The sequence below is a fragment of the Pithys albifrons genome, chromosome 4, assembly GCF_047495875.1.
Source record: "Pithys albifrons albifrons isolate INPA30051 chromosome 4, PitAlb_v1, whole genome shotgun sequence".
In the NCBI taxonomy this organism is placed as follows: domain Eukaryota; kingdom Metazoa; phylum Chordata; class Aves; order Passeriformes; family Thamnophilidae; genus Pithys; species Pithys albifrons.
The window spans coordinates 19,383,616-19,395,709 of NC_092461.1; the positions used below are offsets into that span (position 1 = coordinate 19,383,616).

General features: G+C 41.1%; 1 long non-coding RNA gene across 1 annotated transcript in view; it reads right to left on the reverse strand.

Annotated features, from left to right (window-relative positions):
• Positions 1 to 929: 929 nt before the first annotated feature.
• Positions 930 to 12,094, reverse strand: part of LOC139671182 (uncharacterized) — an 86,811-nt gene continuing 75,646 nt past the window's right edge. The window contains exons 3-5 of the long non-coding RNA XR_011697685.1: positions 8,373 to 8,666; positions 7,986 to 8,045; positions 930 to 1,075 (exon numbers count right to left, since the gene is read on the reverse strand). This is a non-coding gene — a long non-coding RNA (uncharacterized lncRNA). The remainder of the gene's footprint in view (positions 1,076 to 7,985; positions 8,046 to 8,372; positions 8,667 to 12,094) is intronic.

The window sequence follows — 12,094 nt, forward strand, 5'->3', positions numbered from 1 at the left end:
TTTAGATTTAATTTTTAGTCCAATATGTTGCAATTACATGGCCATGCAATTTCAGAGAGCTGCTTTAAAAGGCAGAGATTTGTGTTTGCCTTTAATGAGTACAAGAAAAAATTAAAAAAGGAAGTAGGCATTATCCCACGTTCCTATGCAAAACTGATGGCAAATCCTGATATTCTTGGACATAAGCACCTCGTGCATTCTAGTTGCACAGCTTACAAATTAAAAGCGGAGACCGAAGATGCATCTTCTAAGCTATGTACAGGGTACAAAATATAAATCCAAAGGACTTGGATAACCCTGTGAGTTAAATGGCGTAGATGTTGGCCAGTGAATACCTATATTCATAAAATCATAGGTTGGAAAAGACCTCCAAGATCATCAAGTCCAGCTTTTGACTGAACACCACCATATCAACTAAACCAGACTGTTCAGAACTTGGTGCAAAATACAAGTGAAAAGGCTTGAACGTCCTTCATCCAGCCTCTGTCTGCACCTGAGGGGGATCAGCCATCATAATGCTCTCTGACAGTACTTGCCCCACCAGGGACTCCATCTGGAGAGGAGCCATGGCTTGCAGGGCCCAGTCACACTCACAGTATGCTCACACTGATGCTCTGTGGACATAAGCGATGGGCCTTGCCCATCTCAGCTGTGTACCTCAGGCCATTAGTTTCTCTGCTAAGTTTCACCACCCACTCTGGAAGCATTAAAAAAATATTTCCTATGGGTACAAAAAGGCAAAACTCAGCACAAGCCAAACTTATGCGGCTTTTCAGTGACCTCTGCAATTGGGAGCATGTTTTCACTACCTTTATTTGATCCTGGTAGTTAATGTCAACCCAGGTCAATCCTTAAGAGTTTTGTGACTTTGAGAGGTGCAATTTCTCCAGATGCAGTTGGCTGAGAACTCTGCTGCCACTTACCTCAGTCATGACTGAAACATGAAAATCTTCAGAGACTGACAACTTAACAAATGGACACTTTAGCAATACTGTTCATCTGCTTGAATCTGTATTTTAATTAGCTGGAGGAAGATATGAAGGCTGCTTTTTCAGGTGTGAGGTACTAGAAGACCCTAGGGAAAAAGAAAGAACCTGTTGAAGGGAAAGATATGCTTGTGCTATTACAGCCACAGAAGACTGACTTCACACAGTTCTGCCCTGCTGAAAGTGCTCCTATCATTGTACATGAAACACACCTTCTCAGGCTTCTTCAGGAGCTCTGATGCAAGAGCCATTTCAGATGATGAAGTACCACAACACTGACAATCACACATATTTGATATTGCATTAAAAATGAAAAAAGGCTTGAAAACATCTTTGTTGAGTATTACTGAAAACACTTGATTTTGCTGTGAGAAAGGCTAGGTCAAGCTCTACATGTTTCTTATCCATGTAACAAGCATTACTACAGGGAGTCTAAGGGTAAAGAGAAATTACTGTCACAGAATTTTATTTTACTGGACTAAATCTTCAATGCAAAGGGTCTGACCACAGTTTTCCTTTAACAATAAAAGTTTGATTATGAACCAAATGTCACGAGTTCAGCAGAGTGCATTTCACTAAGTGCTAAGTTCAGTTCCTTGCCAGGAACATATATCTGTTCATAAAAACATCAGGCTACTTACAACAGATTTTGTACTGTATCAAAGAGGACACTGCACAGATAAGAGATGCACATTTCCTCTCATGGACTTCTTTTACAAAATTCACTGTACTTGTAAAAATCATACTTAAAAATTCAGAAACTTACGTGAAGAAGCAAGGTTAAATTAAGAGCTTACAAGCAAATCCTCTTAATGTGATTTGAATTCAAGGTTAGTAGCTGATCTGAATGGGATTGTGAACTTTCCATCTTTGACTACCTATATGATTTATGATAAAAGATAATACATTTATTTCCAAGAACCCAATCCAAATCCCAGTACAATCAAGAGAAACCTCACCCCTCACTTCAAATCCAAAATCTATCACAGTACCAAAAAAAAAAAAGCCAAACAAATGAATGATGGATTCTTCTGCCTCCACAGAGCAAAATGTGGCTTCATTTTTAATGCTCACACTTCAGCTTTAACTCCCAAACCTGTCTGTTTTGTGCATGTTGTGGAATGCCATATTTATTAAACCATTTTTCATAGATGTGCCAGAAGAATAAAGTAAAAACAAAACCTGCAAGTGTAGGGTTGTGCACAGTCCTGACACCCCAGTTCTGGTCCTGTGCTCAGGGCTTCATGCAACCTTGGTGCAAGTATGAAGAGGAAAACTTCCTACATGGTTTTAACCAGGGTTTGATTAGGCCCTTCACTTGGAGTATATGTTTGTATACTCCCAAAACAGACAGCTGAGCTCTTTCAGTGTTTCCATCATCCAGAGATGTCTGGCATGGCTGAACAATGCCTCACTCTCTCATAGTCCTGTGAGAGGGCTGGGAAAAAACGGTATTAGCAGGAAAGCTTGCAGAGGTGCTTGTACATCCCAAACTAAGATGAAGCAGATCCCTTGCTGAATATAGTGAAAGGGTACTGACCATAAAATAATCATTACTATTTATCTAAATGATCTTGCTGATATCTCCTTTTCTCAGTGACTACATCCTTTTCTATCTTATATAGTTGGAATACCAAATGCATAAACCTTTTCTTCTGATAGCCCATTAGGTATGCTTTTGAGGTACAACCTCAGTAATGACTTCTTTCCAATGTAATTGTATTTTAATTACACATTTAAGGCCAAATTCTTTCCTCATCTATCCCAACTAAAACTCTTTGAAACCTTATTAATTTTAATTAAGTAGAAGTTGATGCAAAATTTCTAAGTGCTGAATTTTGCATTAAAAGTTTTAAATTCATTTAAACATGGCTTTAATATCCATAAGCACTTCAGCTGGTAGTGTGCTCCCTCATTTAGCCTTTCAGAGCAATAACATCAAACATATGAAACATAATGTCCTTTCCAACAGATGATATTAGAACATAGCCCACCTTTGAATGCTTCCTCATTTGTCACAGCTACCTGAGGGATGTTTGCTAAAGGCTCTAACAGGACTTCTCTCTTATTAACAGCAGTGGCAGTGCTACTCCATAAGGGATGATAGAAATTACTTTTGAGTTCTTTTATTCAAGTATTTCTATATGCTCAGTTCCAGAGGAGGGAGGATCAGGCACAGGTTTCATGCAGGAAGCATTCAGAGATGACACCAGGGAGCACAGAGCAAGGAGGTGACCTGTGGCTGGAGATAAACCGTCCCTTTCTAAGAGGTGAGACAGAGCTCTGTCATCAGCCAGTGCACTACGCGCATCACTGCAGCAGCAGCCCTGCTGACAAATTCCCCATTGCATGGGCAAAGAAAGACAGCCTGGAAATGAAGCAAACAAACTGCCAAAAGGGGCTTGGGTCACTGAAAGCTCAAAAAAGCCAGTTTGAAGTGTCTATATGAGCACAGAGTTGATACGAGGAGTTGGCCATGAAAGACTGAGAAAACATGGAAGTAAAACTTTTTACTATCTCACTGAGCAAGGAGGACAAGAACTGACCTGAGAGAGTTGCTTATTATTTTCAAAATAATACTTGGAACAACTGAACCATCAAGAAAGTTATTTGAAGACTTGACCTGGACAGAATAAACTGTAAAGGGACTCAGTAATTGTGCTCAAAACTGAGAATAAAAATAAGGGGCAATAGAGCCTTATGTTTCAGATGTGAGATCTCTGACACTCTGTGTATCTTCAGACACAATATGGAGCCCCTAATTAAAAACAAGAGTTGCTTGTGGGATTCCAGTGTGTAAGGGAAATTATTAAGAGAAACAGATCTAGCCCTGGAGAGATTAGTCAGCATCACAAAGAAGTCACTGATGAGTGCTCAGACAACTATAACACATGTCACTGGGACTCCAAAGCTCTCAGGTGAGGAGAGGGTACTGCCCAGCAGTGTCTGGCAGTACAGCGGGCAGGGGATGGTATGTGGAGTACCACACAGATGTATGTTTGCAAAACCTTTACAGCCCAGAAGGAGGCTCCAGAAATTGCTATAACTTACTGCCCATAATGGGCACTGAGGGATGTGCCTGTGCTAACTCCCAGAATTTTTCTTAAGCAGCCACCCAGTAGCTGCAGCAAAGACCTTGCATCATTTACGCAACATACACTGAACATGTGGGAGACAGGCTTGCCTGAGCAAAGCCATGAAGCGTATCCTTTGGCCAAGCATGAGTGCCCACAGCAAACACTGTCAGACAGGGAAAACAGTGAGCTGGCAGGGAAATAGTCCAGCCTGACCCCTGGGATAAAAAAACAAAAACAAAACCACAAACAAACTGGACAGGTCTACTTGCTTTTAATAACAGAAATGTGTATAGCCACCCCAGCTCATTGCCCCAGCTCCACAGAGACCAGCTGCCTTAGAGCAGCTTTCTAGAATTTTGGGAGCCTTAAGTGTAAAGGGAGTGAGGTTGCAGCTTTTGATATGGAGCAAAACAATGGTGAAATCAGATTTGAAACTGAACAATGGAAGTAAAAGTATGCCTAAGAGAAATTCGTGGGAGAGAATTTTAAAAAACAGCAAACAGAGCTGTATCTCAGTAAGACAGAAGACATTACAGTCATGTTGGACATTATGTGCTGCATAAAAGAGCATGCAACAACAGGTCAGAAACTTGGTGTGAGTTTCAGGGGTACATCTCTAATTGCCAGTTGTGCACAAAGTCCCATGACAGAAAGAGGCAAGTGAGATCATACACGTCTATCTGACCCTTCTATTGCCTCTCCACCTTTGGTTCAAACACTCCTGGCCCTAGAGATTCAGGCAGTCTGTTATCAGCCTCTGCATCAGCTTCACACAAATCCTCAATGTCAAAATCACTTGAATTGTCATTTCTAATACAGACAGATACAGGGCACAGGAAGCCTGAAAACCATTGAAAAGTCTGGGAAAATCCTGAAGATGTTTATTATAAGTGTTGTCATTTATTGTTACAACCCATGGTATTGGCCGGATGTTACAAACCTTGTAGTGTGAAAGAGCCTCAGCACCTGACGCCAGCCTTAAGCCCAAGGGAAGAAGGTTACAAAGGCATTCAGCTTGTAAGGTCATGAACAGACAGGAGGCTGCTATTTGAGACCTCCTGTCTGAGACTGTACAGCCACCTGTCTCACCAGAACACCACAGCCTCAAAAAATCAGCACTCTTCCTCAGGAAGGGACAGCCAGCTGCAGTCACACCAGGAGAGAACAGCACCTACACTGTGGATGTTGTAGGCAGGGTGAAGCCAAAACTGAAATATCTCCCAGCATGAAACAGCAGAGCTGCAGATGAGTCAGGTGAGAGCTGGAGGTCAAAACAGCACAGGATGTCCCAGGGGCTCTCCTGACTCAGCAGACTGTGAGCAATTTAACAGGTCTATTTTACTATTGCTTGTTTCATGTTAATGTTTGCCATTAGTGTGTGTTGTTTGGGTAATGAAGGTGTAAAGAAAGGTAGGATGTTATGGCACAAGGCAGCTGGACTTGTCTCCTTGGGATTGTGGAGTCCCTGTTATCCATGTTACCTACCAAAACTGCTTAAAGCTGTTCCCTGGCAGGCTCCTGGGCTCTACCTGACGGCTGAGAAGCACAGCTACAGCATCATCTGCAGCTGTAATGATTCTTTTCAATAAGGAGCTTGGTCCATTTTTACAAGAAATGAAGGGCTTTTTGACTGCTGCTCAGCATGTGTTACCTGATATGCCAGGCATTCCTGGCAGCCATGAGGAGAGTCAGGTAGGGAGGAACTGCTCTGAATACTGAGCTAAACTTTCTCATTTTGCCAACTCTTGGCAGACAGGTACATTTTTTAAAGGTGATGCTTGCTTCTAAATGCAACACATAACTCGTTTTGCTGCAGTCTATCCATCTAGTGTGCTATGTTTGTGGGTACAAAGTTCCCAGTACCAGTTAGCATGACTCAGAATTAACAAGGAAATACATGTTTTTCTATCCAAAAAACAGCGGTTCACATTAAAATATTTCAAGGTATTCTGCAGTTCTGTCAAAGTTTGAAGCTCACTGTTCCTTTCCTTTTTAAATGCAGAGATGTGGAGCCTAATGATGCATTTCTACATAATTGAAAATGTGCAAACACAGGTAGAGAGGCAAAAAGAAAGAAAGCTAACTGAAAGCAATTTCCCAATATGTGCATGCCACTTGATCTTGGCCAACAGACCCTGCAGTTTCAAGCCATTTAAGCACTCTGGAAAATTCATTCTGGATATGAAACACCCTTATGGGGCAGCTGCAGCGCCTGTCAGCTCTGTGCTGCAGCCAGTCCTCGGGAAGGAGAGGTCTCTTGGTGCCTGCAGCCAGCAGCCTGGGCAGCTTCCAGTCCTCATCTCCTTCCAACAGTAAATAAAAGCATAATGTAATAAGAAAAGCTAATGCCAACGCCCAAGAGCTGATCCTGGAACAAGGAGCGTGAGACTGGAGAAGCACAAGCACAAGCAGCATCTTCCCTCTTCTCCAAGTACTTTACAGCCTTTTGCAGCCCAGACACATCCCAAGCCAGACTCATTTTCTATGTATGCAGTAGCTCTCAGGGGGTTTTCTTTTCCATGAATTCACTCAGCCTTCTCTCAAGGCTGCACTAGTGATCAATGTTTTCCACACAGCCAGTCACACCAAGGAAAAAGAGAATCAATATTCACTTTGGTCATGGCCTCTCCAATACTTGGCCATCCCGTTATGTGTTCTTGTGTTAACAACCACATGTGAGGGATAGGAATGAGATCAGCAGCTTCCAGCAGGGCCCTGTGCCACAGAAACTTCCAAATAATATTTCTTCTCTGTCTCTTAAGGACACAGACTGCAGCCAACACTCCTGTCTTGTTTTTGCACCTTTTTCTGTGCATACAATGCATCTGGCAAATACACATTAAATATAAGGAAAAAAAATCTCAAAAATGAAACCAAAAAGCAAAATCAATGTGAAAAGAGCGCTGCTGAGATTTTGTTCCAGGTACATATATGTATGTTTGTGTTTAGTAATATGCAGAAATTACAGGTGTAACTTAAGCCTTCTAAGACTTTATGCCAGTTTCTCCCTCTGCAAAATAAAAACCCCAGTGGAGAAAGCATGACACGAAAGAACCAAGAATTGTAATGACAAGATGGTCAGTATCACTGACATTTTTCCTTTCATATTTTAAATTGACAGAATTAGCTAAACACCTTTCATACAAGAATTAAGCTGAATTGAATTCAGTTGAGCTCCTGAGTGAAAGAATGAATTATTTTCTTCATTTCCCCTAGGAAATAAAGGTCTCTGCATTACTTGTACATACCATCAAATTAAAATGGTGTGAAGAAGTACAAGTTACTCAGCAGTAAAATGCTGTGGAGTAAATGGGTGGTGAATTTTAAAAATCCTCATCTGAGTAGCCAAGGAGAAACTTCTTTCATGATACACGTAAGCGACATAATCCTGGGAACACCCTTTCCCCAGGTGTGGGCCTTATTTTCAGACTCCTCATGAGAAATCTGCACATTGTTTGTCAACATGACTGTAGATTTATGTCTTTGTTTTCCTAGAAATATGAAACTTTGTACATGCATTCATTTTCAGTCTAGAATTAAACAATTACAATTAAGTCGCACACCAGTCCTTGTAAGCTTGCCACAGACTTTTAAGTTCTTCCTCCAAGTTCATATTTTCTAGCTGAATTGAAGCATGTCTTCTGCAATTAAAAAAAAAATCAAGCATTGATTTAAAGACATCAGACATCAGAAAACTGTCAGACAGAACCTGATTCCTGGTCCGAGTTGTCTCATGATTTTCATCATGTGGTTCATCAGTCCCTGGGCATCTGTGAACTACCCCTAATGTGATCATGAAATGTGATTGAGGAAATAAAGTTCTTGGTTTCTACATAGCAATTGACCTGTGTAAAATGTCCTTGAAAACTGGTATTTCCATTGGAAGAAACTGAAGAATCTATAAATTTAAAAAATTACTTACCTAGTGTCTAAAAGTACTAGCACTATACCCTTCAGAGGACGATGCCAGCAGTGCCATATTCTGCAATTATAAAGTAATGTGTCAGAAGGGGATACTATTCCTATCCCAACCTTTCATGAAGCTTGCCTATGCCCTGAAGCACAAGTTTATTTCACTTACTTTTTGAGACAACTTTTATTCCATCCTGTAACTCAGGGTGGCTTGTTGGAAAACACCAGGTTAGTGGTCAGTTTTCTAAACCCCAGTACAGTATCTATCACTCATCCCCTTCTTCAGCACTATTCTTCAAGAAATTACATAAATCTATTGTGTCTTATGTACAGCAGTTAGTGTATGTCAAAAGAAGAAAAAACTTTCCCAATTCTCATACTAATGTCTAAGTCTTACCTGAAGAGGCAAAGATGGGCTGTGCCATGCTGGAAAGTGCCTCCACAGTCACTGGGGAGAAGATGCTGAGTTGTGAGAGAGTTTCACTTCCACTTTAGTGAAACTGTTTACTAGACACTTGCGTGGAGACCTCAGCAACTTCCCTACTCCGTCTTTGGCTGAAGGCTGGTCACTTTTCATCTTGTACTGGCATGCTTTCACTGTTGTGTGTTGGACACCTTATCCTCCTCCTGTCCTTAGTCTTGATGACATTTGTGGGCATGCTGATGAGGGAGGCACAAGCCCAGACCTTGCCTTTGGGGAGGGAAAAAAAATTAGAAGTGAAATAGATTTTGAAGTAGGAAGCACTTTTCCCATGCTGAAGAGTTACAACATTTGCAAAATGAGAAGGCATATTTTAGTGATTAGTTGCAGTTAATCCTAACAATGCTTTAGGCTTGGTAATAAGTCAAACACAATATCCTTTCCTCCTTGGAGAAGTGAGATGTGGGGTTTCAGAGTGGAAGAACAAAAGCATTGCAAATGAGGTATTTGCAATAATTCCTCCACAGTGGCTATGCACACTACATACCATTTTTCCCTAAAACAGAAATCTGCCTTGAATAAAAGGAAGAAAATGACATTAGGAGAGAGAAGTCATATCTACAAACTGCATGTTAATCAGAAGTTCATTAGGGGAGTATGCAAAGAAGCTTTTGGAAGGTAATTTTACTACTAACTAGTTTTCACAAGAATTAAGTAAGGCTTCCAAAAACATCATTGCTCTAAGTAATTCAAATTATCTACTCTACCTGATACTATCTCTTCTCATGGAGATCACAAAGCAGTTAAATTTTTATTCTCTTTGTTACAGAAATCCCCAAGGAAGGTTTCAATCCATTTGCAAGCACTGCTGTTAAAAGGAAAGAAAAGATACCAGAAGTTTTCAAAACCACCTCCAGCACATCTAGTGTTAAATGCTTTTTGCAGTATTGCCTCTGTATCATAAAGTTCTTTGTTCAGAACTTACCACTGAGTCATGCAAAAAAACCCCCACTCTGGACCAAAACTCAGTCTTGCAAGAGTTCAGCCAAGAAACAATATTTCCTGGCACTTTGTCCCCTTCTTTTTTTATGGCACTTAAATAAAAAAGATTCTAAGTGCTCTGCTGTTTCAAAGTGTGAATGTGCTCCTATTACTCAGAAAATTAATTTTAAAACTAAATGTTGTCGGTTTATAGATGAGATTGTTGATGATGTTTCAAGTGTCAGGCAAGCTCCACATTGCAGGTGGCCACAGATGGCCCAGCCCTCATTCAGAGGTGTGCATATGCACCTCAGACATCTCCTGTTTTGTAGCAGTCCAAAGTCTCGCTTTTATTTAGGCAAATCCCACCTCTGCCACCCATAGGTGGCAAGGACCTTAAGGAAGGTATTGCTCAGTTTCTGGCCCTCTCCATAATGTGAGACCCACATTGTGCAGTGTACTTTGTAGAGACTCAAAAGTACTAGGACATCTTATCCCTCTCACAGTCCAGAGTAGCATTTTATTCTGGCTTGCCATGGAGCTGCACCAGACTCATTTTCCGGCAAGGTCGCTCCTCAGGGAAGCTGAAAGGGTTATGGATCGAGGCAGGTAAAAGCTGGCCCAGCTTCAATCGAAAGCATTTCTTGCTACAGTTTGGTACTGACATACAAGGGATTTCACTGCATTCTGTTTTGTGTACTGATGTTAGAACCACTGCAAACAGAAAAAAAAAGATGCAGAGGAGGAAGCCTATGTGGAATAAAAAGGTCAAAGAGTGAATCTTCCAATAAGCCCCTTTACAAGCACTGCTGTCTGCTATGCTTTGAAACCCATAGGTGAAAATCCAGGGATTCTGTGGACCAGAAGAGCTTTGCTTTCAGCTTTGGTGTACTTAGGCTTCCAGGCAAGGTCTCCATTTTGCTGTCTTACAGGTCCTGCAGCTTGTACCTGCCTGCATAGTTCCTGTGGGTCACAGCAGCTGCATCCTGAGCAGAGCAGAAGGAAAGCGATAGCAGGAAAGTTGACAGAAAGTGGTCTAGTGGAAGGTGAACCCTCCCATTGCAGTGGGGTTTGGAATCAGATGTTCTTAAAGGTCCCTTCCAACCCAAGACATTCTGTCATTCCATGAAAATACACCATTGTAGTAAAGTAGGCAATGTCTATATTACTGTGTTTGGCTGTTCCTCTCCCAGTTGCATCCTGCTGCCTGCATGAACACATGGCTAAATAAAGACTAGTTGTGAAACTGATCAACAGAAGACCAGTAGAAAAGGTGACATAATTGGGGTTTCTTGGTGGCCTACCTTCAATGCAGCTGGAATTTATCTGGGAGAGAAAGTTGCTCACCAGCTACATGGGATCTGGTGCATGAAGGAGTCTCTCAACAAAAAGCACAGCCTCAAGAAAGCCAGAGCTTCTAAAAATGATGATGTTGTATTAATTACTGAAGGAATTACGGAGCTAGAGGGACAAATACACAAATATCTTAAGATACGGCACCTATGACCTCTCACAGAAATAGTGTTGCATTCAGAGAGAAAGCAAAACATTTTTAGTGTTCCTCCAGCATTGCCTCTTGCATTTACTCCAGCACGCTATATTTGGTATGGTTGTTTCTGTAAGAGAGCTACTTTCTAACAACTGTCATCATGTAGAAGCAGCAAACCTCCTGAGAGTTTAAGGCAGCTTTTATTTAGACCTACACTTTGTTATGATACCAAGCTTAGCCTCAGCCATGCTGTATACTGAAATGCCAGTGTCTGTAGCTGCTCACAAGCTAAAGGTCCGTATATCCTTTGTTTCACTGTATGTCACAGTATCACTGCCCATGCAAAATTCTCCTCTTGTTAATCCAGACCTTTAACTGTAGCTCAGATATCTGGAGATGGAAAGCGAGGGTCTTGGCAAAGACAGCATGCAGTGCACACTGATTGGGGCAAGAAACAACTGTGTAGTTGTCAGCACAGAGAAAGGGAAGCTCATATTGCAGCAGCGATATTTGGGATAGAAGGCTGGAAGATCAATTTAATTTCTTTGATGTGCCATATCTTGCTCGTAAAGGTTCAATGCTATTTTTGTCTGCCACATTGATTTCCATTACCATGGATCCCCTTTTTTAGGTGAAGACTTTCTCTGAAAGGAGTTTCCTAAATGTTTTTAGCTTGGGATGATGTTATACTTTAAATTACAACACAAGTACACTCACACACATATGCACCAACTCATACTATCTGTAGGAGATCTATGTATGGTGCTGTGCAATTTTAGTTTTCCATCACAGCAGATTTCAAATTATGGATTTAAATAAAAAAAAAATTTAAAAAACCCCATAAATCATCCAACATGCAAATACAACATCCTGTCCTGTTTACTCCTTTTCCATTCACCAGGAGATTAGGAGATACTAAATGACACAAGACCTTTGAATCTCCCCCCTCAGAAACTCTGACAGCTCAGAAAATGGTTCATTCTCCATTATTGTTCCAGAATATCAGCTTGTACACTCCAGAACTATTTAAGAAATACTGATTTAACTATACTCCCCCACATTTTTGCAACTGCCATCTTTTACTGAGTGTTAATATGCTGAGTGGGACAATGGTGGTGCTTTGCTGCTGTAAAGAAAAATCTTTCTCCTCATAAATTCCAGGAATGGCTTCTTTCTGCTGTTTTAGCTGTTTCATGTAACAAACAATCTTTCCAATACGAGAATTTGG